Raw genomic sequence first — 25,629 nt, 5'->3', positions numbered from 1 at the left:
CCACTGCATATATACTGATTTAACTTTTACTGTGGAACATTAGGTCCAGGGGAGTCATACAGGGTCGTGAAATAAATACCACTTCAGCATCCTATTCACTTCCCTCTTGATTTTGGCAGTAGATTTTACCAGGCGAAGTTGGAGTTTCTCTCTCTCTATTTAAAAAACAAATTTTGTAGGTCTTCAGACCTAAATTTCCTCTGTTTCTTCATAACAATACCCAATACCATTGTTTTAATTCTTCTTCATAATAATATGATAGAATAAGTGAACCTTCTTTGTCCCAAATCCAAACATCCAAATGATCCAAAATCCCATTTGTGGCAGTTTTCTTGACTCCAGGTCATGGGACAAATGCCTTTAATAATTAAACCATAGTGGTTTGTAATATTTGGCCTTTATGTTGAGGATCTTTTTCACTTCAAACAACCTCAACAATCCTGCTTTTAGGGCATGTGCTGTAATCGACATTCTGTACTTCCTGACTTCGGCTGCAGAGAACAGAACATCCAGTGCACATGCCAGCCTAACGTCAGGACCCCTTAGAGTGACAGGCTTTGTCTTCTTTTACTCAGATTTATTCCTCACCCTGCCCCTGAAAACAACAATTTTGCAGACTCTTGTGCCAACTGGCTTCTAACTAGATTCAGAAACAGAGAGGTACTGGCAGGAGCTAGGAGCATGAGAGAGAGACAGGCCAGGGCACTCTCCCTCTCTCCCCTGACACTCACCTGCTTCGGTGGCTTCTCCAGCAATGACTGAATCTCCTCCGCACTCCCAGATACTACCAGCTAGGCCCTCCCTCCATGACTCTAGCCTCTGCCCCGGCCGCCTCATAAATCCACCTCCCCCAGGTGGTTCTGGGCTTGGATTCTGAACATACTCTTCATATTAGTTTCTCAGGGCTGCTCCAACAACGTACTACAAACTGGATATTTTAAAACAACAGAGACAGCTCCACAGGCTGGAAATTCAAAATTATGGTGTCAGCAGGGCCGTGTTCCCTCTGAGACTCTGCATAGAATCTGTGCTCACCTTTTGCAAGCTTCTGATGGTGGCCACAATTGCTGGCATTCCCTGGGTTGCAGCTATGTTGTTCTAGTCTCTCATCAGAAGGCCGTCTTGCCCCTAAGTCTGTCTCTATGTCTCTTCTCTTTTTATAAGGACACTAGTCCTATTACATCAGGGGCCCGCTACTACGGTCTAACCTAATTTTCACTTAACTAATTACATTTGTGATGACCTAATTTCAACATGTCTTTTTGAGGGGATATGATTTGACCCATAACACTGCTCTTCCTGTGTGGTCACAGCCTGCCGCTATGGCTAATGTGATGTATCAGGTTGTGTCGGGAAAGGCACTCAGCTGAATCTCCTCCGAGAGGCAGAGAGCCGATGGCTTCTTTCACTGCCCCTTCTTGGCCATCTCAGCTCTTCCAGCACCTTCCTAACTAGTTCCCTGAATTAAATTCTTACCATTGAACTCTTTTGTCTGGGCTTTATTTTTCTGATTAGACTTTGATGGCTACATCAATAAAAGAGATGTTTCTCCTTGTTTGTTTATCTTGTTTGTTTCATATTCCTATTATTCCCTTGTGAGTACTGGTTTAAAGAGTAATGGAGGATAATGCCAAACCTTCCCACTAGCTGAAGAATTAGAGCAGGTGGCTCTTTCCCTCAAGTGAGAGCTGCCAAAAACATGTATTCACTTCAGAAAAACCCTTGAGCAGACTGATATTCACCAGGAGGCAATAATCATGGTTAAATTTTCTTTTTTTAATTCTAAAGGGGTAAGACATCAGCTCTGAAATACAAAGTCATGTCTAATAGATATCAATCATTTGGCCTGGTCAGAGTGGGAATAGAACGAACCAAAACAGCAACTTGGAAAGTTTTTAATATTCTTGGACTCCACTATATCTCCCACATGGCGTTATTATTTCTCAGTGAGTTGCTTCTGTTTTCATTTGGTGCAATCCTTTATTTTCCTACAGAAAATTTCATGCCTGTGAAAGAGCCATCATAGCAACAAGCTATGATGCCACAGAGCAGCTGTGGCTGAGAAACACTGAGATTATCTTCTCTGTCAATCCCCGCAGGCATGATGGAGATGCTCTCTCTTTTGGTCCACTGGGTTAATTTGGCTCCCTTAAGACCTTGACAAAATGCCTTCTGTGGTGGCAGTTTTGTTCCAGGAAAGCTTTTTGTTAATTTTGTGCTATAAAATAAGTCTTGGGGTGCACGGGAAGTAAATGGTGATCCATGAATGGATTATAAAATCTTTCTAAAAAATGGTGGAGGAAACGTTCTTAGGCTGGATCTTAGTGGCAATAAAATAAGGGCATACAAAAGGACTTCAGTTTTTAAATTTATTTTTCATCTATTTAGAAACAGTGTCTCACTCTATCGCCCAGGCTGGAATGTAGTAGTGTGATCATAGCTCACTGCAGCCTTGAACTCCTGATCTCAAGTGATCTTCTCATCTTAGCCTCCCAAGTAGCTGTGACTATGGGAGTGAGCCACCATGTCTGCCATCTGAATATATATATATATATATATATATATATATATATATATATATATTAGAGATGGAGTCAGTCTCGCCATGCTGCTCAGGCTATTCTTCAACTCCTGGCCTCAAGTGATCCTTCCACCTTCAGCCTCCCAAAGTGCTGGCATTACAGGGGTGAGGCACGATGTCCAGCCCAGTTTTAAAATTATTAATGTTGTGTAGACATCTAAAGATGGATTAATTAATTAATCAAGTTCACTATTTGTTCATTCATTCATTCATTCACTCATTCAGCAATGTTTACCCAGTGCCTGTTATATATGAAGCTTAATTCCAGATGATGGGAATATATAGTGAAAATATAGTGGAAAATGAGAAAGTCAGGAGTTTTGCTCTCACAGACCTTAAACTCAAATAAAAGAAAAGACAATTAATTAGTAAACAAGAAAATGACAGTGAGCGATAGGGGCTTTAATAAAATTAAAAGAGACAATGTGATAGAGATAGCTTGGGTGTTGCCTGGGAATCATCCTGGTCCCTCCCTTTCTCTTTGAGCAGGTGATAATGTTTGACTTTGTGTCCCCACCCAAATCTCATCTTAAATTGTAATCCCCAGGTATTCAGGGAGGAACGTGATAGGACGTGATTGGATCATAGGAGCAGTTCCCCCGTGCCATTCTCATGATAGTGAGTGAGTTCTCACAAGATCTGATCGTTTTATAAGTGTTTGGCCAGTTCCTCCTTTGCTTACTCTCCTCACTTGCCACCATGTAAGACATGCCTGCTTCTCCTTCTGCCATGATTGTAAGTTTCTTGAGGCCTCCCCAGCCATGTGGGACTTTGAGTCAATTAAACCTCTTTCCTTTATAAATTTCCTGGTCTTGGGTAGTATTCTTTACAGCAGTGTGAAAATGGACTAATCCAGCAGGGAAAGCCTCTCCAAGGACATGTCACTTGGGCTGGGACTGAATGATAAGGGAGGGACATCTTTGCAAAAGACTTGGGGGAAGAACATTTCAGGCAGAGAAAACATGAGGCATAAATTCTGAAAAGTGGGAATAAACTCAAGGAGTTGGAGAACCATAAGCAGCCTGCACGTCTGAGTATGCTGAGTTGTGGAATGTGAAATCAGATGAAGTCAGAGGTCAGCAGGCCAGGAAATGTAGGGTCCTGTTGCAGTTTCAACTTTATTTGGTCATCAGTGGGAACTTTTTGGAGGATTTTTGTATGGAAGAGAAATTATGTAATCCATATGTGTAGAATAGACTTCAGAGAGGAAAGATTGAAACCAAAGAGACCAAAGAATTGTCCAGTGAGAGATGGTCCCTGAATTGGTGATGGTGGCACTTGCAATGGAGGAGTGTGGACAAGTGCAAGGGGCATTTTGGGAGTAGCATTCACTAGAGTTAGCAAGAAACTGGGTGATGGGGTGTGGTAGACAGATATTAAGATGACCTCTGTTTATCCTTATCTCCTGATATTCATGCCCTTGTGAAGTTTCCTGTTTTTGAATATGGGGTGAGCCTGTGACTTGTTTCTAACCAACAGAATATAGAAACAGTGATCGCATGGCACTTCCATGAATGCAGCACATAAGATCCAAGCATCTGTTTTGATAGCAGACTCTTTATTAGCTCTCACCCTTGCTGGCATTGATGAAGCAAGTTGCCATATGGAGAGGCCATTATGACAATGAATGATGTCTGATTGCCAGTGAGGACCTCACGCCTTCAGTCCAGTAACCCACAAAGAACTGAATTTTGCCAACAACCATGAAGAATTAGAAAATTCCCACTTGAGCTGCAGATGAGACTGCAGTCTGGGCAACACCTTGATTGCAGCCTTGCGAGAGACCCTGAAGCAGAGGAAGCTGTGCCTGTTTTCCTGCCCACAGAAACTGATACCAGAAGTTTCCTTGAAGCCACCAAGTTTCTAGTAATATTACTACACAGCAACAGATAATGATTACATGGAGTAAGTAGAAATGAGGAGTCAAGAATGACTTCTAGGCTTGAACAACTGGATAGGAGGTAGAATTACTTACTGAAATGGGGAGGCTTGGGAAAGAACAGGTTCAGGGAGAAATCAAGACTAGAAGTTTCAAATAAGTGGTTGGATGCGCACGTAGGGGGTATGGCAGAGAAAGGTGGTTGTCATCAGCCTATCAGTGGCATGTCCTTTATCCAGATGTGTAAAATCAATAGAGTAATTACCAGATCTCCCCGTTCATGAGTGCGTTGTACGCTGGCCAGGACGTGGGTTCTTCTTTTCTACTCCTCCCCACTTCACTGGACTTTATTCCCCTACACAATGCTCTTGGACCCCTGCTGGCATCATATTCTCCTGCCTGACTCCCTTTGTCCTTCACATCCTCCTCTCCTAGGTCCAGCTTTCGTAGCATCCTTTACCAAGATTTATTCCGGACAGGGGCTTCTTTCAGATCTTTGCATTCTCTCCTCATTTCCCAGACTGATCAAAACATGCTTTCCGATGCTCATTCACCCAGGATTCTGCTACCAAATAGCAAATATATGCTGAGAGGTGGAGCTGTGTAAGGAATATGCATTTGGAGAAAGGTTGGAATTTGAACTGCAAATTGACTACTTATTGGCTGAGAAAGACACGTAACATCTTCATTCTCATCTGTAAAATAATAATAGCAATGCCTCCCACCTAATTTTGTTTAAACATAAAATCACAGGAGGTATCATATGCCCAGTACAGTGCTTGGCACATAGTAGGTACAGTAAATCCTACCTAGTATCACCAGACTGACTTTTTCTAAAGTGAAAAAATTCGATCTGGCCAACATATTCCCTTATAGCGCTTGTAGTCTCAAATTTAACTGTATTTTATTTCTTTCAATGCTCTAGTCTATTTTTATCAGTATTTAAATATGTTCCAGACACATCTGTCTTTAAAAAGAATTTTTTTTCAGTCACTCCACTTTCCTCACTAGACAGCCTCATTATCTCTCCCCTTTCCTTCACAATCATGCTTGCTGAGCATTGTCTGCACTCTGTCTTCACTGCCTTGTGGCTACTTCCTGCATTCTACACAGCATTCTGTACCTACTGGGCCTTTTTTTTTTTTTTGAGATGGAGTCTTGCTCTGTTGCCAGGCTGGAGTACAATGGTGTGATCTCAGCTCACTGCAACCTCCCTCTGCCTCCTGGGTTCAAGTGATTCTTCTGCCTCAGCCTCCCGAGTAGTTGGGACTACAGGTGCATGCCACCATGCCCGACTAATTTTTGTATGTTTAGTAGAGATGGGTGTCACCATATTGACCAGGCTGGTCTTGAGCTCCTGACCTCATGATCTGCCCACCTCAGCCTCCCAAAGTGCTGGGATCACAGACGTGAGCCACCATTCCTGGCCTACTGGACCACTTTTAAGGTTGTACTTCTAATGTCACCAAAGGCATTGCTGTTACTAAACCCAATGGCTGTTTTTTCAGTCCTTATCTTACCTGAGCTCTTTTTAGCAATTAATTGTATTGACCACACCTCATTGGTGTAACATCCTCTTCCATCTCTGTTTCCCATAGGTGTTCTTCATCCCTATGGCTTCAGTGACTATCCATGGGCTTATGTTTTCAGTCTAGCTCTCTCCTGGACTCCTGAGCTGCAAACCCAGCTCTCTTCTGGATCCCCCAACCTCTTTTTACTCAACCAAATTTACTACTTTCCCATGAAACTGCTTCTTCCTTCATTCAATCTGTATAAATGGTGCTATAGAGATTCAGCTTCTTAAGCCAGAAACCCTAAAGTCACACATATCCCCACCACCTACTCCTGTTTCACTTCAAAGCCCTGTTGATTGTTGAGTTCTGTGTTCTGTAGATTCTGCTTCCACAGCAACTGTGGAATCTGATGACTGATCTCCACTCTTCTGGGATGATAGAGTTTGGCTGTGTCCCCACCCAAATCTCATCTTGAATTGCAACTCCCACGATTCCCACGTGTGGTAGAAGGAACCTGGTGGGAAGTAATGGAATCATAGGGACACATTTTTCCCATGCTGTTCTCGTGATAGTGAATAAGTCTCATGAGATCTGAGGGTTTTAAAAACGGGAATTTCCCTACACAAGCTCATTCTCTCTTGCTGTGGCCATGTAAGACGTGCCTTTCACCTTCCGCCAGGACTGTGAGGCCTCCCCAGCTGCATGGAACTGTGAGTCCACTAAACCTATTTTTCTTCCCTGTCTCTGGTGTATCTTTATCAGCAGTGTGAAAACAGACTAATACGTGGGGCCTCGTCATCACTGGCTGGGTCACTGCACCTGCCCACCCCCTGGTCATTGTGCTTTCAGGTTTGCCCCTTTCCAGTCAGTCCTCTGCATTTACGTGACCCTATCAAAACACAGGTCCACTCACAGACTCCCCTGCTTTCAGCCTTTCAGTGCTGCGATCACCCTATGTCTGATGTCCAAACACCTTAACATGATACTTGGGGCCCTCATCACAGGGCTGCTTTGTAACTGCCCAGCATTTTATTAATATCTTTCCTTACCCCTGTACTCCATATTTCAGTCACATTCAACTATTTACAGTGACCCCGAATATTCACACTCTTTTGTGACTCTTGCTTTCTTATAAGTTATTTTCCCTGCCCAATCTCTTCCCCCTTGTCCTCATAATGTCTCTTGTCCTTCTGAGCTCAGCACAGATGCTGTCTTCTCTGGGACTCTGCTAAGCCTATGCAGCTCTTCCTGTAAAGCCTTGCAGTCTCCTAGTAGAGCAATATCTATGTTGGAATTGACTCCTCCCCCATCTGCCCCTCCCACTAGCGTTTCCTCTTCCTTGAAGGAAGGTGCTGCGCCGTATTCACAGGTGTATCTCCAGCCTGGTTCCTGGAGGCAGTCTGGAAATAGTTGCTCAATGAATACATACTCAATGTGGTACCTTTTCAGTACGTGGCACATTTCAGGAGTCTTCTCACTTTAGAACTTCTGCACTTGATTTTTCCCTATGTCAGCCAAGTTCTTCCTTGTCTTTTTGTATAACTGGCATCTTCTAATTCTTCAGATTTCAGCTCAAATTTCACTGTGCTGGAAAAGTTTACTAACCATACTATCTGCTGACCTCTTTCACAATACTAAGCACTGGTTTTGATTATCTTCTATTTGTTTACTTGTTAATTATATGACACCTCCCAATCCTCTTGCTAAAATATAACCTACACGAGAATCAAAACAATATCTGTTTTATTATTCACTATATCCACAACAGTTAGAAGATACCTGACATATGATACTTGTTTAAAAAAATCCTTGATGAGTAAATTGATGGAAGGAATTGATGTTAATTAGTGAAAGGAACTGTATCTGAGGAGGAATGGGAGGGATTTGAGCGTGTTCATAAAGCAAGGGGAAACCTTTAAAGTGGGCAGTTGAAAATAGAAGTTAGAGCCAGGCACAGTAGCTCACTTCTGTAATCCCAGCACTTTGGGAGGCTGAAGTGGGCAGATCGTGAGGTCAAGAGTTCAAAACCAGCCTGGTCAACATGGTGAAACCCTGTCTCTACTAAAAATAAAAACATTAGCCAGCCATGGTGGCAAGTGCCTGTACTCCTACCTACTTGGGTGGCTGAGGCAGGAAAATCACTTGAACCTGGCAGGTGGTGGTTATAGCAAGCCAAGATTGCAACACTGCACTCCAGCCTGAGTGACACAGCAAGACTTTGTCTCCAAAAAAGAAAAAAAAATAAGAAAGGAGATATAAGTTAGATGGAGATTCTTGAGAAGACAAAAGGTCATGAAGATAGGGCTATGTGTTGACAATTGAATCTGAAAAGTGAAAACAAAACCAAAAGCGAGGGCTCTTCCTCTTTGGAAAATGGACAAAAGGAAGAAAAGTCGTGTAGCAGATACAGTTTGTGCTCCATCCAGCTCTCTTTGGTCACCCAAGGACTTGCACAATGGGTCCCTGAGCATGGTAGTCACAGTGGCAAAAATGGATGTGACAGACACATGGGCCAACAGCATGGGCTCCAATTCACCAGATCTGCCTAGATGCCGTCAGTGCCAAAAATGAGAGGCCTGCAGCAGGCCCTAGGTTGGCAACATCTCTTAAGGAGACAAACCGTCAGTGCTAAATAATTCCATGGGATGCCTTCCACCCTGAAGTGAGCAGTAATTTGTCTTTATTCTGATACATATTCTGGGTATGGGATCATCATCCCTGCCTTCACTGCTTCACTCAGTATCATTCACTGAGGGCACAGAGAGTCATTTCCCAACATAGGATCTCACACTAAATCATCATGTACCATGGGATCCACTTTACATGGAATGAGGTTTGATAATGGGCATATTGCCATGAGATCCACTGGTCCTACCAAAAACCGTATTATCCCTAGAAGTTGTCAGCCTGACAGAATATTGGAATGGCCCCTGAGAGGCTCAGCAAAGATGCCAGTTGTGTGCCATTCCAGTGGTGTGGTTGGGGCAAGATGTGGAATACGCTGAACCAAGAGCAATTATAGGGTGCTATGTTGCCGTAGCAACAATATACAATCAAGGAGTAGAAGTAGTTTCATATCTTCACTTCCAGAACTTACTTGGAGTTTTTGTGCATCAGTTTCCAAAATTTTAAGGTCTATTGTAGTGGAAGATGAGGCCTTTAGGGATGAACATTTCCACCATGTTCTACTGAATCTAAAGCTACAATGTAGCCTGGTTAACTTGAGCCTCCATGCTGACAGACCAGCAGCAAAGAAAGCATTTACTCTGCTGGCACGAGTAACTGATGTTGGTTATGAAAATCTGGAGAGGCTGATGCATAAAGGCACAGGAATTACTGTACTTGGAACTCAAGAGCTAGATTCTCTGGGGTACTTCTGGTTGTTTTCGTGTCTGCTGACGACAATGAAAGAACAATTGTAGCAACCAGGCCTGACAACAGGGCAAAGTCTCCAGAAGTTCAGATCCTCAGGGATCAGAGTCTGGTTCTGACCTGATGCGCCAACTAAGACCAGCAAAGAAGTCAGCCAAAAGGAGAAGAATCAAACGCAGGTGGTGGAAGAGGGAGTCGATGAGTATTAATTATGGCCTCAGATCCATCTGTGCATCAGGATATTGGCCAATCCCACTCACCCCCCTGTTATAAGTCTTCTTGGGCTTGCAAGTGTCCACCAATTTGAAGGATCAGTGACAGAATAGAATGGAATTATTCTAGGGCACATACGGATCGGAAGGCTGCACAGTGGACTCCAGCAGAGTCCAGGGCCCTCACCATGTCTTCCTGTCTGATGGTTTGCTGCCTCTCTCTGCCTGAGAACATATTCTGGCTGCAGAGTATGCTCCACTTGCATACAGGGCAGGTGTGCAGTGATGGAGAATTCCCATCTCCAGGAATGACCCTCAACCGATGAGAAATGGGAACTAGGGATCAATACCCCAATTACCTCACTGCTCAGTGGGGGGATTCAGAAGCATGGTCCACACCGTCTCTTACAGGATTACCCACTACGGCCCGCAGCACACAGTGGCCTCTAATGCTTCCTTTGCTCACTTTCCTTTTTTCTCACCCTTGCTTCCCCATGCCCTCACAGTGACTCTTGGTGCCACCTCCCAAATAAAATTTGCACTCAAAGCCTTGTCTTAGAATCAGCTTCTGGGCAAACCCAAATTTTATTCGTTTCCTGTGGCTACTGAATTAAATTACACAACCTGGGTGGTTTGAAACAATAGAAATAGATTATTTCACCGTTTTCGAGAGTCCACAATCAGTCTGGGCTGAAATCAAGATGTTGGCAGAGCCACGCTCCCTCCAGAGGCCCTAGGGAGATTCTGTTCCTTGCCTCTTCCAGCTAGCGTGGTAGTCACAGTGGCAAAGATGGATGCAATAGGTATGTGGGCCCACAGCATGGCTCCAATTCACCAGATCTGCCTGGATGCTGTGAGTGCCGAAAACGAGAGACCTGCAGCAAGCCCTAGGTAAGGCACCATCTCTTAAGGGGATGGACCATTAGTGCTAAATTCGCACTGCAGCCACTAACTGAGTGACTACAGTGCTGGCTGCTGGCATTCCTTGGCTTGTGGCTGCGTCATTCCAGTCTTTGCCTTCATCACTTGGTTCTTTTCACTGTGTCTGAGTGTCAAATCTCCCCCTACCTTATAAGGAAACTTGTGAGGACATGCAGAGCCCACTGTGATAATACAGGATGATCTCCTTATCTTAAAATCCTAAACTTAATCATATTTGCAAAGACCCTTTTATTCAAATAAGGTAACATTTACAGGTCCTGGGATTGGACCTGCTCTCTGGGGGACTGTGGTGGGGTGAGGGAGGGGAGAATTTTCTTCCCACGACACAAACTAAGACAGATGGACATAGATGTAGATATACAAGTTATATAGGGTAGCTTGGCAGTAGTGAGTTTATGTCAGTAGTAGCGGTAGATATATTGGTGCTAGGTTGCATAGACCTTGAATGTCAGACCACAAAGACTGCCCTATACTCTTTAGATAAGATACTACAGAGTGGAGTATATCCCAGCGAGCATTATCTTCCTAAATTTGTACTTGAGAAAATAGGTTGAGACAGAAGTTAAGTAAGTTAAAGTTTATGAAAACATGTGGTGGCTTGGAATCCAAAGCAAGGTCTATTTGGTTCATAAGCAGTGCTTTTATCCGTTTTTACCGCGCTGCCTACTTAAGTGGGTTAGAAGGGGATGAATGCTTATTAAAATGCTCCCTTATTAACATGATTCTGGCCCCGGAAAACAGGAAGGATTCAGAGAGAGCAATTAGAGGCAGGAAACATATCCCGAACTGGCCCCTCGCTGGGCATGACCTCCACTTGTCTGGGGCCCCCGTGAAGTGTCTTGGTTGGAATGAGAACAGACGTGCACATGCAATCTGCTGTGGTCATTATGAACCATTCTTCTGCAGATCCTGTTGAAAAAAGTTAATTTGCAGAAAGAAACAGAAACACCATGAGAAGCATCTTCAACATTTTTTATTGACATTAGCTTTTACTCTGTTTAATGTGCCATCGCTCATTCACATTTTATGAATAAGTAGCGATTTATACTCATATGCAGAATATACTTTTTTAAAAACTTCTGTAGGTGCTTACTTCAGCAAGAGACAAACTATTTTTTGTTTGAGAAAGTATATGTGTGTGAGAGTAAATATGAGGATCTTGCATGCCTTCGGGAGTGCAGTTGTGCATAATGACATTCCGGTCAACAGCGGGTCACATATACAATGATGGTCTTGTGGGATTATAATGGGGCTGAAAAATTCCTATTACCCAGAGATGTTGTAGCTGTGTTATGTTGTAGCACAACATGTTACTCGTGTGTTTGTGGTGATGCTGGTATAGACAAACCTACTGGGCTGCCATCATTAAAAAAACCAGCCCATATCCTTATTTATTGTCCATAATACTTGATAACGATAGTATACAACTATGTTACTGGTTTATGTATTTACTATGCTATACTTTTCATTTTTATTTTAGGGTGTACTTCTACTTATAAAAAATAAGTTAACTGTAAACAATACTTAGCTATTAACTGTTAACCGTTATCTGTAACTTAACTGTCAACGGTAAAAGCCTCAGGCAGATCCTTCGGGAGGTTTCCAGAAGAAGCACTGTTATCACAGGAGATGACAGCTCCATGCGTGTTGTCCCTGAAGACCTTCCAGTGGGACAAGGTGTGGAGGTGGAAGACAGTGACAGTGATGATCCCGACCCTGAGTAGGCCTGGCTCATGTGTGTGTTTATGACTTAGTTTTTAACAAAAGAGTTTAAAATTAAAAAAAAAATTTAACATAGAAAAAAGCTTACAGAATAACGATATAAAGAAAGAAAATATTTTTGAAGAGCTACACAGTGTGTTTGTGTTTTAAGCTAAGTCTTTTTAGAAAAGAGTCAGAAGTTAAAAAAATAAAAAGTTTATAAAGTGAAAGTTACAGTAAGCTAAGGTTAATTCATTATTGAAGAAAGAAAATCTTTAATAAATTTAGTGCAGCCTAAGGGTGCAGTGTTTTTAAAGTCTACCACAGTCATAATAAGTATAGAATCCTAGACCTTCACATTCACTCACCACCCACTCACTGACTCACCCAGAGCAAACGTCCAGTCCTGTAAGCTCCATTCATGACAAATGCCCTCCAAAGAAACATCATTTTTTATCTTTAATGCTGTATTATTACTGTACCTTTTCTATGTTTATAAATGTTTAGATATACAAGCACCATTGTGTTACCATTGCTTACTGTAACATGCCATACAAATTTGTAGCCCAGAGCAATAGGGGGTGCCTTGTAGCCTAGGTGTGTAGTAGGCTAGACCATGCAGGTTTGTGTAAGTACATTCTGATGTTCACGCAAAGATGGAAATGCCTGATGACACATTTTCTGTCATTAGGCCACACATGAATGACTATGTGAGTGAAAATACCTATGTATGTCTATATGTGTCAATAAATATATATATACACATAACAGTTTGTATGTATATATATAATACGTATTATATATACATATATAATATGTATACATATATACATATATGTATACATATATTATATATAATATGTATTATATATACATATATAATATGTATACATATATATAATACATATTATATATATTTATGTATAATAGTTTATATATTGTGTGTGTGTGTATATGTGTGTGTGTATATATATATATATATATATATACACTTTTTTTTACTTAATTACAAAGCATTAGTACAGAAACATCCCTCTTGGTCAAAATCAGACTCCTAGTAAACACTCGTCTACTTTAATAAAACCTCAGGGTCTAGAAGCACACAAAAAGCTTCCACATGCCTGAAATTGTTTATAGAAAGACACTTCACCAAGCTACATTCTTCTTCTTTCAGCCCCCAGTCTTAATGGCAATTATCTACTGTATATATTTTCATAATATGCCTAGCCATGTGGTTTCCTGTTCCGTGGAAAATTAGAAGTAGAAAGTACAGCGAGAACACAGGGGAGCATTAGAAGTCATAAGCAAAGAGCACAGGAGCTGCTTGATGTGGCCAGGTAAACTGAAGGACCGAGTTCACTCCGTTCCCACCCAGAAAGGGGAACATATTGTGACGATGATCCTGTGTAAATATGTGGTTAATTATATCAAGTATCCTGAATTTCAGAAACCAGAAAAGTGAATAATATATTTTAAATGCTATTTACCTCATAATGGTTCAGTTGTTTAAAGCTTTATTTTTGAATAGATGAGCTTTAGTTAAAACATTGGCTGGTGGGAAAGGACTTCTTTCCTAAAACAAATAGGAGATTGCTGCAGATAATGTTTCTCATCTAAAACGCGAAGTAGGTAGGTCAGAGTGGTGGACTGAGCACACAGGTCTGCCACCCTGTATTTCCTGCTTTGCTCTTGAGTTCTTTCCAGTGACAGGAAAAGGATATCTTTTATGACTACTTTCAGCTGGTAATGGTGGCTCATGCTTGTAATCCCAGAACTTTGGGAGGCTGAGGTGGGCCGATCATGAGGTCTGGAGTTCAAAACCAGCCTAACCAACATGGTGAAACCCTGTCTCTACTAAAAATACAAAAATTAGCGAGACATGGTGGCGCACAACTGTGATCCCAGCTACTCAGGAGGCTGAGGCAGGAGAATCGCTTGAACATGGGAGACGGAGGTTGCAGTGAGCTGAGGTCACATCATGGCACTGCAGCCTGGGTGACACAGTGAGATTCTGTCTCAAAAAAAAAAAAAAAAAAAGAATACATTCATGACAGCACAGGAAGAATAGAGGTGACACTGAGTTGTCCTGAAATTAAAATGAATTTTTGGAAGATAGAAAGCAGATGGGATTAAATTGACAGAAATTGAGAAAACCACAGCCCAACATGTGCACAGAAAAAAACTTACTAGGAAGACAAGAGCAGTTGTAGAGAAACTCCAAGCTCAGTATCAACAATCACAGAGAGCAGAAGGAGGCCCTCTGGCAATGATCAGGGTAATTGAAGACTTGCCGCAGAACGCAGGGCTCCGCTGCCAGTGACTCCCTCCTCAACTGAAGAGGAAACCCACACTGGCCACCTATGTGGCATTAATTCATCCAGTTCTTCATCCTTAGGCATAAATGGACATGCTTAAGGAAGGAAACCATTAAATTAAAAAGGAAGTAAGAGGAAGAGACAGAACATCGACCCTAGAGAAACAGAAAATCCGCAAGAGAGAAATGAACCGCAAGCTTTCTACTTAATATCCTCTGGAGGATTCAAGATGACGGTGCCTCCTGAAACAAGAATAGGCTTCTATGGGAAAGAAACAGGACAAGTAAGAGTTCTTAGGGTTACGAAATTACAAACACAGAGCACTCACTGGAAGGAATGAATAGAAGAACAGGCACAATAAAGACAAATTTGTGATCTAAAACGTAGAACTTTTTTTTTCTGTGAAAGGCCAGATTCTAAATATTTTTGGTTTTCCAGGCTCTGTGTCTCTGTCACAAATACTCAACTCTGCCAGGGTAGTGAGCAAGTAGTCACTGACAGTATACAAACAAGAAAGGGTTTATTCACAAAAATATTTCACCTTCATTTACAAAAACAGGTGGTGGATTGGATTCGGCCCAGTGACTTGTGACCTGTAAGATAAAACCAAGGGAATATTCCAAAACGTAGAGCAAAAAGCTAAAAAGTTGGGAGAGAGTTAAAAGGCACGAAAGCTCATTTCAAGAGTTCCAATATGTCTAATAAGATGTCCAGAAATAGGAAAAAATTAAATGGAGAAAATTATAAAAAAAATAATTAAAATTTATCATAGCTGAAGAGAAACACAGATTTTTTTTTACATAAAAGGAGCCACCCAAGTATATCGTAAGAGAAATACAAATTGATAAGATGCATCTAGAATGTATCTTTGTGTGTGTGTGTGTGATGTTCTCAATTTGTCATCCAGTACACTGGTGCGATCATGGCTCACAGCATTCTCCCACCTTGTCATCCCAAGTAGCTGGGAACACAGGTGCGTGCCACTACGCATGGTCATTTTTATATTTTTTATAGAGACAGTCTCACTATGTTATCCATGCTGGTCTCATACTGCTAGGCTCACACACTCCTCCCATCATGGCCTCCCAAACTACTGGAATTACAGGCATGAGCCAGTCATCCAGGCTAGAATGTATCTTTATGAAGTCTCAGAGCTATAGCATATACAGAGATTTCTAAGAACTCCTAGAGGAAAAATATATTACTTATATAGATATTAGAATTATGTTGTCATTGAAATGCTTATTGGCAAAACTGAATATTTTTTAAAAATCCAGCCTGGTGCGGTGGCTCATGTCTGTAATCCCAGCACTTTGGGAGGCCAAGGCAGGTAGATCACGAGGTCAAGAGATGGAGACCATCCTGGCCAACATGATGAAACTCAGTCTCTATGAAAAATACAAAAATCAGCTGGGTGTGGTGGTGTGTGTCTGTCGTCCTGGCTACTTGGGAGGCGGAGGCAGGAGAATTGTTGGAACTTGGGAGGCGGAGGTGGAGGTTGCAGCAAGCTAAGATCATGCCACTGCACTCCAGGCTGAGGACAGAGTGAGACTCCATCTCAAAAAAAAAAAAAATCTAGTCAGGCATGGTGGCTCATGCCTATAATTCCAGCACTTTTGGAGACCAGGATGGGAGGATCACTTGAGCCCAGGAGTTCAAGACCAGTTCAGGCAACAGGGAGAGCCCTAGTCTCTACAAAAGAAAAAAAAAAATAGCCATATGTGGCCAATGGCTGCTTATGAGGCTGAGATGGGAGGATAACTTGAACCCAGTAGGTTGAGGCTGCAGTGAGCTGTGATTGCACCACTGCACACCAGACTGGGCAACACAGCGAGACCCCATCTCAAAAGAAAAAAATTCTGAGGTGTTCTGAGGAAAAATTATTTTTAAACCAATCATTTTATACTCAACCAAAGAGCACTCAAATGGTAGGGCAATGATGTAAAAGTATTGGTAAACATTCGAAGACTCAGAAATAGACCTTCTCTAGAGTTAAGATTTGTTCGAAGTTTATTTACTACAAAATGGCAATTTGATCTAAGAAAGAAATTACGTAAAACCTAGTTTAAATAATGGTATGTAAAATATCCAGGATAATTTACAGGTAAGTTAACTGAAATACATGGTGATGCCATCAAACCTTCAACTTTTTCTTAAGTTCGGAGGTTGCAGTTTGCCTCTCTCCCACCCCCCAACAGTTTCACGTTGTGTGTAGACATTGTGCCATTAAATCCAGCAGTAAGTCACTGTCAGATGTATTACATACATACTAGCACGTAAATCAGCATCTCTCTATCCTAGATCCCCAGGTGATCCCTTTCACTACCACCCCAGGTGATATGGAGGTGATCCTGGCCTGAATAAGGCTTGACGCCTGAGGTTGGCTGAGAATGGCTTCCAAAGATATGTTCACATCTTCATTCTGGAAGCCTGTAAATGTGACCTCATTTGCAAATAGGGTCTGTGCCTATATGCCCAAGTTAAGGATCTTCACTGAGATAAGAGAGTCTTCACAAGCATCTTTATAAGGGAGAGACAGACATAAACAGAGGAGAAGGTGATGCGAAGATGGAGGCAGGGACTGGAGTGGTAATGAAGGCTAAGGAGACGCAGCAATGTTGGCAACACCAGAAGCTGGACATGGTGAAGAGGAAATGCCCCTGGAGCCACTGGAGGGAGCCTGGACCTGCTGCCACATTAATCTCAGACCTGGCCTCCAGAGGAAAAGTTTTAGCTCACAAAGTGTGCAGTAATTTATCATTGCAGCCACAGGAAACTAATATAATACCCTTTAATTGACACCACACGTAAATGCACACTCTATACAGAACTGTGTTACTCCCCATCTCTGGCTTTTTGATGCCCATACTTGCTATGTTACTCCCCATATCTGGCCATGTTATTCCAACCATCTCTGGCTATGTTACTGCCCCATATCTTGCTATGTTACTTCCCCCATATCTGGATATGTTACTCCCCCATATGTGGCTGTGTTACTCCCCATATCTGGCTGTGTTACTCCCTCATATTTGACTTAGTTACTCACCATCTATGGCTATGTTACTCCCCTGATATCTGGCTATGTTACTCCCCTCATATCTGACTATGTTACTCTCCATATGTGGCTATATTACTCCCTCATCTATGGCTGTGTTACTCCCCACATATATGGCTATGGTATTTCCATCATATATGGCTATGTTACTCCCTGATGTGACGCTATGTCACTTTCCCCATATCTGGCTAAGTTACTCCGCATCTCTGGCTATGTTACTTTCCATCTCTGGTTATGTTACTCCCTCTATATTTGGCTAGCTATGTTATGTTCCCCAATTCTGGCTATGTTACTCTCCCCATATCTGGCCATGTTACTCACCCATATCTGACTATGTTTCTCCACTTATGTCTGGCTATGTTTTTCCCCTTCTGTAGCCTATGTTACTCCCCTCATATCTGTGTGTAACTTCCCCATGTGTGGCTACGTTACTCTCCCCATATCTGGCTATGCTACTTACCAATCTCTGGATATGTTGCTCCCTCCATACTTGGTTCCTTTACTCCCCTCATATCTGGCTATGTTACTCTCCAATCCCTAGACACATTACTTTCCCTCTACTTGTCCATGTTACTCCCAATATGTTATTATGTTACTCTCCCCATATCTATGTTATTCCTCATCTCTGGCTATGTTACTTCCCCATATGTTATTATGTTACTCTCCCCATATCTGGCTATGTTATTCTCCCATAGGTGGCTCTGTTACTGTCTCCACGTTGGGCTGTGTTACTCCCTCATATGCGGCTATGTTAGTCTCCCAATATCTAGCTATGTTACTCATATGGCTATGTTACTTTTCCATATGAGGCTATGTTACTCTCCCCATAGATGGCTGTGTTAATCTCCACATATATGGCTACGTTACTCCCCCATAGGTGGCTGTGTGACTCTCCCCAGGTCTGGCTGTTATTCCCCCATATCTGGCTATGTTATTCTCCCATATGTGGCTATGTTACTATATCATAGAAGGCTATGTTACTCTCCCCATATCTGGCTATGTCACTCCCCTCATATATGGCTATGTCACTCCCCCTTATGAGGCTATGTTACTTGCCCCACATCTGGCTATCTTACTCCCCCACATGAAGCTACGTCACTCTCCCCATATCTGGCTAAGTACTCCTCATCACTGGCTATGTTACTCTTCCATATGTGGCTCTGTTTGTCTCCCCATATCTGGCTATGTTACTCCCCATCTCTGGTTATGTTACTTCCTCTATATTTGGCTATGTTAATCCTCCATATGTGGCTATGTTACTCTCCTCATCTCTGCCTATGTTATTGCGTCATGTCTGGCTATGTTACTCCTCTCATATCTAGCTATGGTACTCTGCCCATGTCTGGCTATGTTACTCCCCTCATATCTGGATATGTTACTCCCCCATATGTGGCTGTGTTACTTTCCCATATCTGGCTATGTTACGCCCCTCTTATCTGGCTCTGCTACTTCCCTGCATGAAGCAATTACACTCTCCACATACCTGGCTAAGTTACTACTCATCTATGGCTATGCTATTCCTCCACATGTGGTATCCCTGTTATCTGGCTATGTTACTCCCCCATATCTGACTGTGTTTCTCCACCTGTATCTGACTATGTTATTCCTCATCTCTAGCTATGTTACTGCTCTCACATATGGCAATGATACTTCCCCATATGAGGCTGTGTTACTCTCCCCATATTTGGCTGTATTACTACTCTCATATCTGGCTATGTTACTCCCCCATATGAGGCTATGTTACTCTCCCCATCTCTGGCTATGTTATTCCCCTTATATCTGACTATGTTACTCCCCCCATATGTGGCTATGTTACACTCCCCATATCTGGCTATGTTACTCCCTTCATATCTGACTATGATACTTCCCTCTTATCTGGCTCTGCTACTCCCCGACATGAGGTGATTGCACTCTCTACATATCCATCTAAGTTACTGCTCATCTCTGGCTATGTTATTCCCCCACATGTGACTATCTTAGTATTCCCACATCTGGCTAGGTTTCTCCCCCATATGTGGCTATGTTATTCTGCCTATGTCTGGCTATGCTACTCCCCCCATATCTGACTATGTTTCTTCACCTATTTCTGGTGTTGTTATTCCGTATCTCTAGCTATGTTACTCCCCTCATATCTACCTATTTTTCTTCCCAATATCTGGCTATGTTACTTCCCCACATGAGGCAATGGCATTCTCCACATATCTGGGTACATTGCTCCCCATCTGTGGCTATGTTACTCCCCCACATGGCTACGTTAGTATCCCAATATCTGGCTATTTTACTCCCCCATAAGTGGCTATGTTACTCTTTCCATATCTGGCTATGTTTTGCTACTCTTATATGGCTATGCTACTCCTTCATATGTGGGGTTTTACTCTCCCTATCTCTATGTCACTCCCCTCATATCTTGCTATGTTACTCCCCCATATGTGGCTATGTTACTCTCTCCATATCTTGCTATGTTACTTTCCATCTCTGACTATGTTACTTTCCTTATATCTGATTGTGTTACTCCCCTCATATCTGGCTATGTTTATCCCCTCATCTTTGGCTGTGTTATGTTGCCAATTTGCCAAATACCATTATTGTTTGTTTGTTTGTTTGTTTGTTTTTTGCAACAATGTCAAAACCAGGTGAAAACCACCTTTGTTAAAAGCTTGGCTTAGAGTCATTCATCTTGGTTAAAATTTCAAAAAAGTAATCTGGGGACAATTGCCAATTATTTGGAACTGGAATGGAATAAGATTGTGTTTGAGGTCTCTATTTAGTGGTTTTATCTGGTTTTATTTTTAGGTTTCTTTTTGCTTTTTTATTCTTCAAACAAAGTAATTGAACTTTGGGGCTTATTCTGGCAAGATCTGTATTTGTAGTTTCTTGTTCAATTTTTGTTTTATTGATTGTGGGTTTTACAGTCTTCCCTCCACCCTCTTTATAGCACCTTGGGTAGTTCTAAGCACTGGGACTAGATTATTAGGACTGGAGCTTTTCTTAGGCTCCAACAAGGCATGAACTGTGAGCATTTTCTTCCACAGTGGGATACTCGGTCCTGTTAGTACAGTGAACTAACTGGGAACACCTTGATCGAGTTAAGGTTAACGACCTAATAACAACAGAAAGCACTTTTACAGACGAATGGGTTGTTGTAAGTGTTGCAGCAGTAACGTATTGCACATGGGTGTTCAATCTGCCTTAGCACCACCCAGCCTGAGCACCATCCAGCCTGAGCACCATCCAAGAGGCCGACTGGGAGAAGAAACATTTTGCTTTCAAATAGGTTAAATGACATCACTAGTGAATTCCTGAGTGCCGGGAACACCTGTCGTACGTAAAGCCTACTGAGGCAGAAAATATCAAGTCCACAGCATTTGCCATTTCTCCAAGACTGGGGATAGCAGTTTGCCTCAGATTTTATCCTGTGTGTAATTTGCATTCCGAGAGTTCAGTTGACCTTTGCAGAAGCAGTGCCTACTCTTTTAGGTCACTTAATGAGCACCAATTAACTAATGACTTTACTGTGAACCTCTAGTAAATTAACTAATGGAAACAGGACATTGTGACCTCAGCCGTAGTGCGTCATTTGTTACCCAAGTAGCACATTAATTAAGGGCCCTATGAATACCAGAAGGCTGCCTTCTGTAGCCATGCGGAGCACTCTTCTGGATCTCAAGCTGAAATGGATCTTTCCATAAAAATGTTTCTCTCAACTAAAATGGAGAGAGAAGCGTTTTCCGGAGGGTGCAGTTCCTGTTTTGGAAAACTATCAGGCTGTCAGGATGCCCTCAAGTACTCTCTCACTTGTTGGCACCTGAGGCCTGGAAGAGTTAACATCTCTTTTGCACTGAGCTAGAGTCACGTCTGTGACGTGAATAAAAGGAATTTTTTACTATCCCACTTCCTAGATGGGGAAATTACATTCTGACCATAGGAAATGGTCAGATTCACACCATGAATTATGTTACAATAAAAACGAATCTCGGCAGGGCACAATGGCTCATGCCTGTAATAAAATAAAAAAGGAATCTTGTTCTCATGAAGCACAGCTTTGGAAAACAAACCCAAAGTGAGGACTGACGGGGTCAGAGGAGTGAATCTACGGTGGAAGCGGGTATCGGCTCCAGCCATCCTTTTAAAGTCCCTTTTTAAATTATCTTCTCCCCCCCTCCCTTTCTCTTTGTGAAGTTTTGTTCTGTTTTCTTGCCTGTGACAAGTTTTCCATTTACTGCTTAATGAGAAGTGGTCTGAAGATAGGGACTGTGTTCAAATAGATGTGGAGAAAAACATTCCATGTTTGGGAGGTTTAATCATTTACGTGATGTGCTACTGGTATTTTTAAATGTCATGCTCTTCTGGTTAGAGTTTGTAATCTGGGCCTGCAATATGATGTGACCCAAATCAGCCCTCTTCAGTGAGGTGACACATCACCTCGACATGGGGCAGGAGGCAGGTGGCTGCGTCTGGGCGCCCAGCTGGGTGATTCCTCTACGTTTGCTCTCTGTGTTTTTCCCTGTGGCCCCCAGCAGGAAGCCAGCATCTATTTGAGCTGTTGCTGCCTCAGCCATGTGCATAATTTGCTCCCCCAAAAATATCCTTGCTCTTAAACTTAGATCAATTATTCTAACAAGAGAAAACGAAACAGCTTCTTGGCAGGTGAGGAACCTGTTCATGTGAGATCATTTATTTTCCTTTTTGCTTTCCTCCAACAGTTTACTTAAAGGACACCCACAAATAGAACGTCACAGTCCTGGGACTGTTTCACCAGTATTTCACTGAGTACTTAGTAACTAAGAAAGGACAAAAATGAATCAAACACAGTCCAGACCACAGTGTCGAGGAGCAAATTATCTACAAGAGGAGTTACAAATGCCAATTCTAAAGCAGGATAGAAAGTTCAGACAGAGAGATCCTGGAGTTCAAGAGAAGGAGTAGTGACTTCTAACTGGGAGAGTCCAGGAAGAGGTAGCCACTTTCAGGGTTCTGGAAGGCCAGTCCAATTTGTATTGGTCAACTTGGGCAAGATGTCAGAGGATCTGGGTGGAGGAGTAAGAGGATAGAAGGGAAGGACCCAGCATCTTATTGGGTCCAGAGGGTTTTCATTTCTTCTATCAGTAACACAGGTCCTAAATGGCAGAAACAATTATCATAGCTCATTTTCTGCGATATAGGCATCACTTTTGCTTTTTCCTGACACATGTCATGAAGTTCGAATCGATCCTTCCTTCCAAAAAGCCTCTAAAAAGGTTTCGTACACATATTGTAAGGAGGTTTAGTGAAATGAAATGCGTTTTTTGAGATGGCTTGTTCTTTGCTCAGCTATACTGTTGTAAAGTGCCAACGCATAACCAGACAGCAATAACTGTTACCAAGAGCATTCCCTCCACAGCAGTGTCCAGATGGCACTGAGTGATCAGACACAGCCCAAGGGGCAAGAGGGGCAAGGTCTTAGCATCTGCTTCTTTGTCAAGGTAGATCTGTTGGGAGCACTTGCTGCTGGCCCGCAAGAAGTAAGAACTCTGCACCACTGTCCCCAGGCACACCTCTGAGTCATGAGTCTTGGAAGACTACCGAAAGTCGTAAGTCATTAGAATTATGCAACAGGCTTTGGGACAAAGGAGACGTTGGAGAGAGCTATTCTAAAATCTGAAGGAAGAAAGCTAGTTTTAAGAAAAAATTCAGAAATTATAGTTACATGGTTGAATATTCAATTTTTAGGAAAATGTGGACCCCATTTAAGGAGGTTAGCGACCTTGGCCTAGAGCATTGTTTAACATGAGGAGTTGACTGATATGTGCTCCCATAAGACTTTCTAACACCATATTGACAACATTGGTCCACAGCCAGAGAAAGACACGATCTTCCTATTGGACTAAGTTCATAAGAGCACCTGTGTGTTCCTTAAATAACTCTAGTCTAGGCCGGGTGCGGTGGCTCATGCCTGTAATCCCAGCACTTTGGGAGGCAGAGGCAGTCAGATCTCCTGAGGCCAGGAGTTCGAGATCAGCTGGGCCAACATGGCGAAACCCCATCTCTACTGAAAGTACAAAAATTAGATGAGTGTGGTGGCATGAGCCTGTAATCCCAGCTACTCAGGAGGCTGAGGCAGGAGAATCACTTGAACTGGGAGATGGAGGTTGCAGTGAGCCAAGATGGCACCACTGCACTCCAGCCTGGGCAAGAGAGGGAGACTCCATTTCAAAACAAACAAACAAAACCCTCTAGTCTACAAGCCCATAATATGTTATCAGTTCTTCAACTCCATCAGTGCTTGGACCCATATATCTTCCAGAATCCTTTTCCCTTGGGTTTGATTCTGGCTGAATTTTCTCTACAAAGGAAGCCACATAAAAAGAGGCAGTGTTGTCATAACTGTTTGTTAAGCGACCTTTGTTCCCCGTTGTAATTATTCTTCTTCAAAATAGCCCGACAGCTGGGCGGGGTGGCTCAAGCCTGTAATCCCAGCACTTTGGGAGGCCGAGGCGGGTGGATCACGAGGTCGAGAGATCAAGACCAACCTGGTCAACATGGTGAAACCCCGTCTCTACTAAAATGCAAAAAATTAGCTGGGCGTGGTGGCGCGTGCCTGTAATCCCAGCTACTCAGGAGGCTGAGGCAGGAGAATTGCCTGAACCCAGGAGGCGGAGGTTGTGGTGAGCCGAGATTGCGCCATTGCACTCCAGCCTGGGTAACAAGAGCGAAACTCCGTCTCAAAAAAAAAAAAAAAAAATAGCCCGACAGCACAGGGTGAGAAAGTCATCCACAAAATTGTTTTCTCCATCCTCCTGCTTGTTGGACAGTTGTACTCCATAAAAAAACAAATCATCATCTTATTTAAAATTGCATTTTACCATTGCTCTAGCCAAGAATGTCTTCTTAACACTTACCCTGTTTTTTTCTGTGGTGGTCAATTTCATAATTCCTTTTTCTTTTTTCTTTTTTTTAGACGGAGTTTCACTCTTGTTACCCAGGCTGGAGTGCAATGGCATGATCTCGGCTCACTGCAACCTCCGCCTCCTGGGTTCAGGCAATTCTCCTGCCTCAGCCTCCTGAGTAGCTGGGATTACAGGCACGCGCCACCATGCCCAGCTAATTTTTTGTATTTTTAGTAGAGACGGGGTTTCACCATGTTGACCAGGATGGTCTCGATCTCTTGACCTCGTGATCCACCCGCCTCAGCCTCCCAAAGTGCTGGGATTACAGGCTTGAGCCACCGCGCTCGGCCCATAATTCCTTTTTCTACACCTAGCTGTGAACGGAGAGCCACTGCCAATATAATGTATCTATGAAGCTGCAGTGAGCAGCATCTGTAAGCCAGTACATCTATCAGTGTTCCAGAGTCAAAGAATCTATCCCTCAGCTACCACCTCATGGTATACAGATGGTCACAAAGGGCACAGGTCTCTACCTTGTCTGAATTTTTCCTGCCCTTCCAGCCCCAGCTCCTATTGTATGCCCTGTATCCCTCCATGCCCCAACGATGCCAGCCAGTACTCTGGAGGCTCTCAGAAGGCATAGGATGTGTCCAGCTTCCATGCCTTTGCTTGTGCTCTCCTCTCCATTCACCATGGGAGCAGTTACATAGAGTTGGACACACAAAGCATGCAGCTCAAGAGTATGTGTATAAATTTACACAAATCCATTTGGGCGTGGTATGCCAACTCTCACCAAACATCAAGTAAATAATATACAGTACAGGTTTCATTGCCCATAATATTTCTTTTTTTTTTTTTTTTGGAGAGGAAAAAAGAGAAAGAAAAAGAGGGAGAGAGAACGGGAATGTTGCTTTATTCTAAAAATGGGTATTGAAAACCTCTTTTCTGCCAATAATTGTGCTTAATAATGGCCGATCAATATTTCATTTAAACCTATGAGTAGGTGTAATGTGGTACTGACAAGAATGTATGTTTTGTGTGTTTAAAGTGGAGAGTTCTATAAATGTTTATTAAGTTTACTTGTTCCAGATCTGAGTTCAAGTCCTGGATATCCTTATTAATTTTCTGTCTTGTTGATCTATCTAATATTGATGTTGAAGTCTCCCACTATTATTGTGTGGGAGTCTAGGGA

The 25,629-nt window shown here is 42.6% G+C and overlaps 2 long non-coding RNA genes across 5 annotated transcripts in view; one reads left to right on the top strand and one right to left on the bottom strand.

The window, feature by feature from the left end:
- The window catches only part of LOC118149431 (uncharacterized), a 73,747-nt gene extending 67,412 nt beyond the window's left edge, over positions 1 to 6,335 (bottom strand). For 2 of the 3 annotated variants that reach the window (XR_013530009.1, XR_013530011.1), the window contains exon 1: positions 1,036 to 1,130. This is a non-coding gene — a long non-coding RNA (uncharacterized LOC118149431). Of the gene's footprint in view, positions 1 to 1,035; positions 1,131 to 5,980 lie in introns of those variants that run through there. The other variant, XR_013530010.1, reaches the window with a different exon arrangement.
- The window catches only part of LOC118149430 (uncharacterized), a 114,050-nt gene that overhangs the window by 9,757 nt on the left and 78,664 nt on the right, over positions 1 to 25,629 (top strand). Inside the window, exon 1 of one of the 2 annotated variants that reach the window (XR_013530012.1) lies at positions 6,412 to 6,684. The exons of the other annotated variant lie outside the window; for it this stretch is intronic. This is a non-coding gene — a long non-coding RNA (uncharacterized LOC118149430). Of the gene's footprint in view, positions 1 to 6,411; positions 6,685 to 25,629 lie in introns of those variants that run through there. 2 annotated transcript variants of the gene reach the window in all.

This window comes from Callithrix jacchus, chromosome 19 (genome assembly GCF_049354715.1).
Source record: "Callithrix jacchus isolate 240 chromosome 19, calJac240_pri, whole genome shotgun sequence".
Lineage (NCBI taxonomy): Eukaryota > Metazoa > Chordata > Mammalia > Primates > Cebidae > Callithrix > Callithrix jacchus.
Note: the sequence above shows the minus strand (reverse complement) of the source record. Positions and strands in the feature narration are given on the sequence as shown.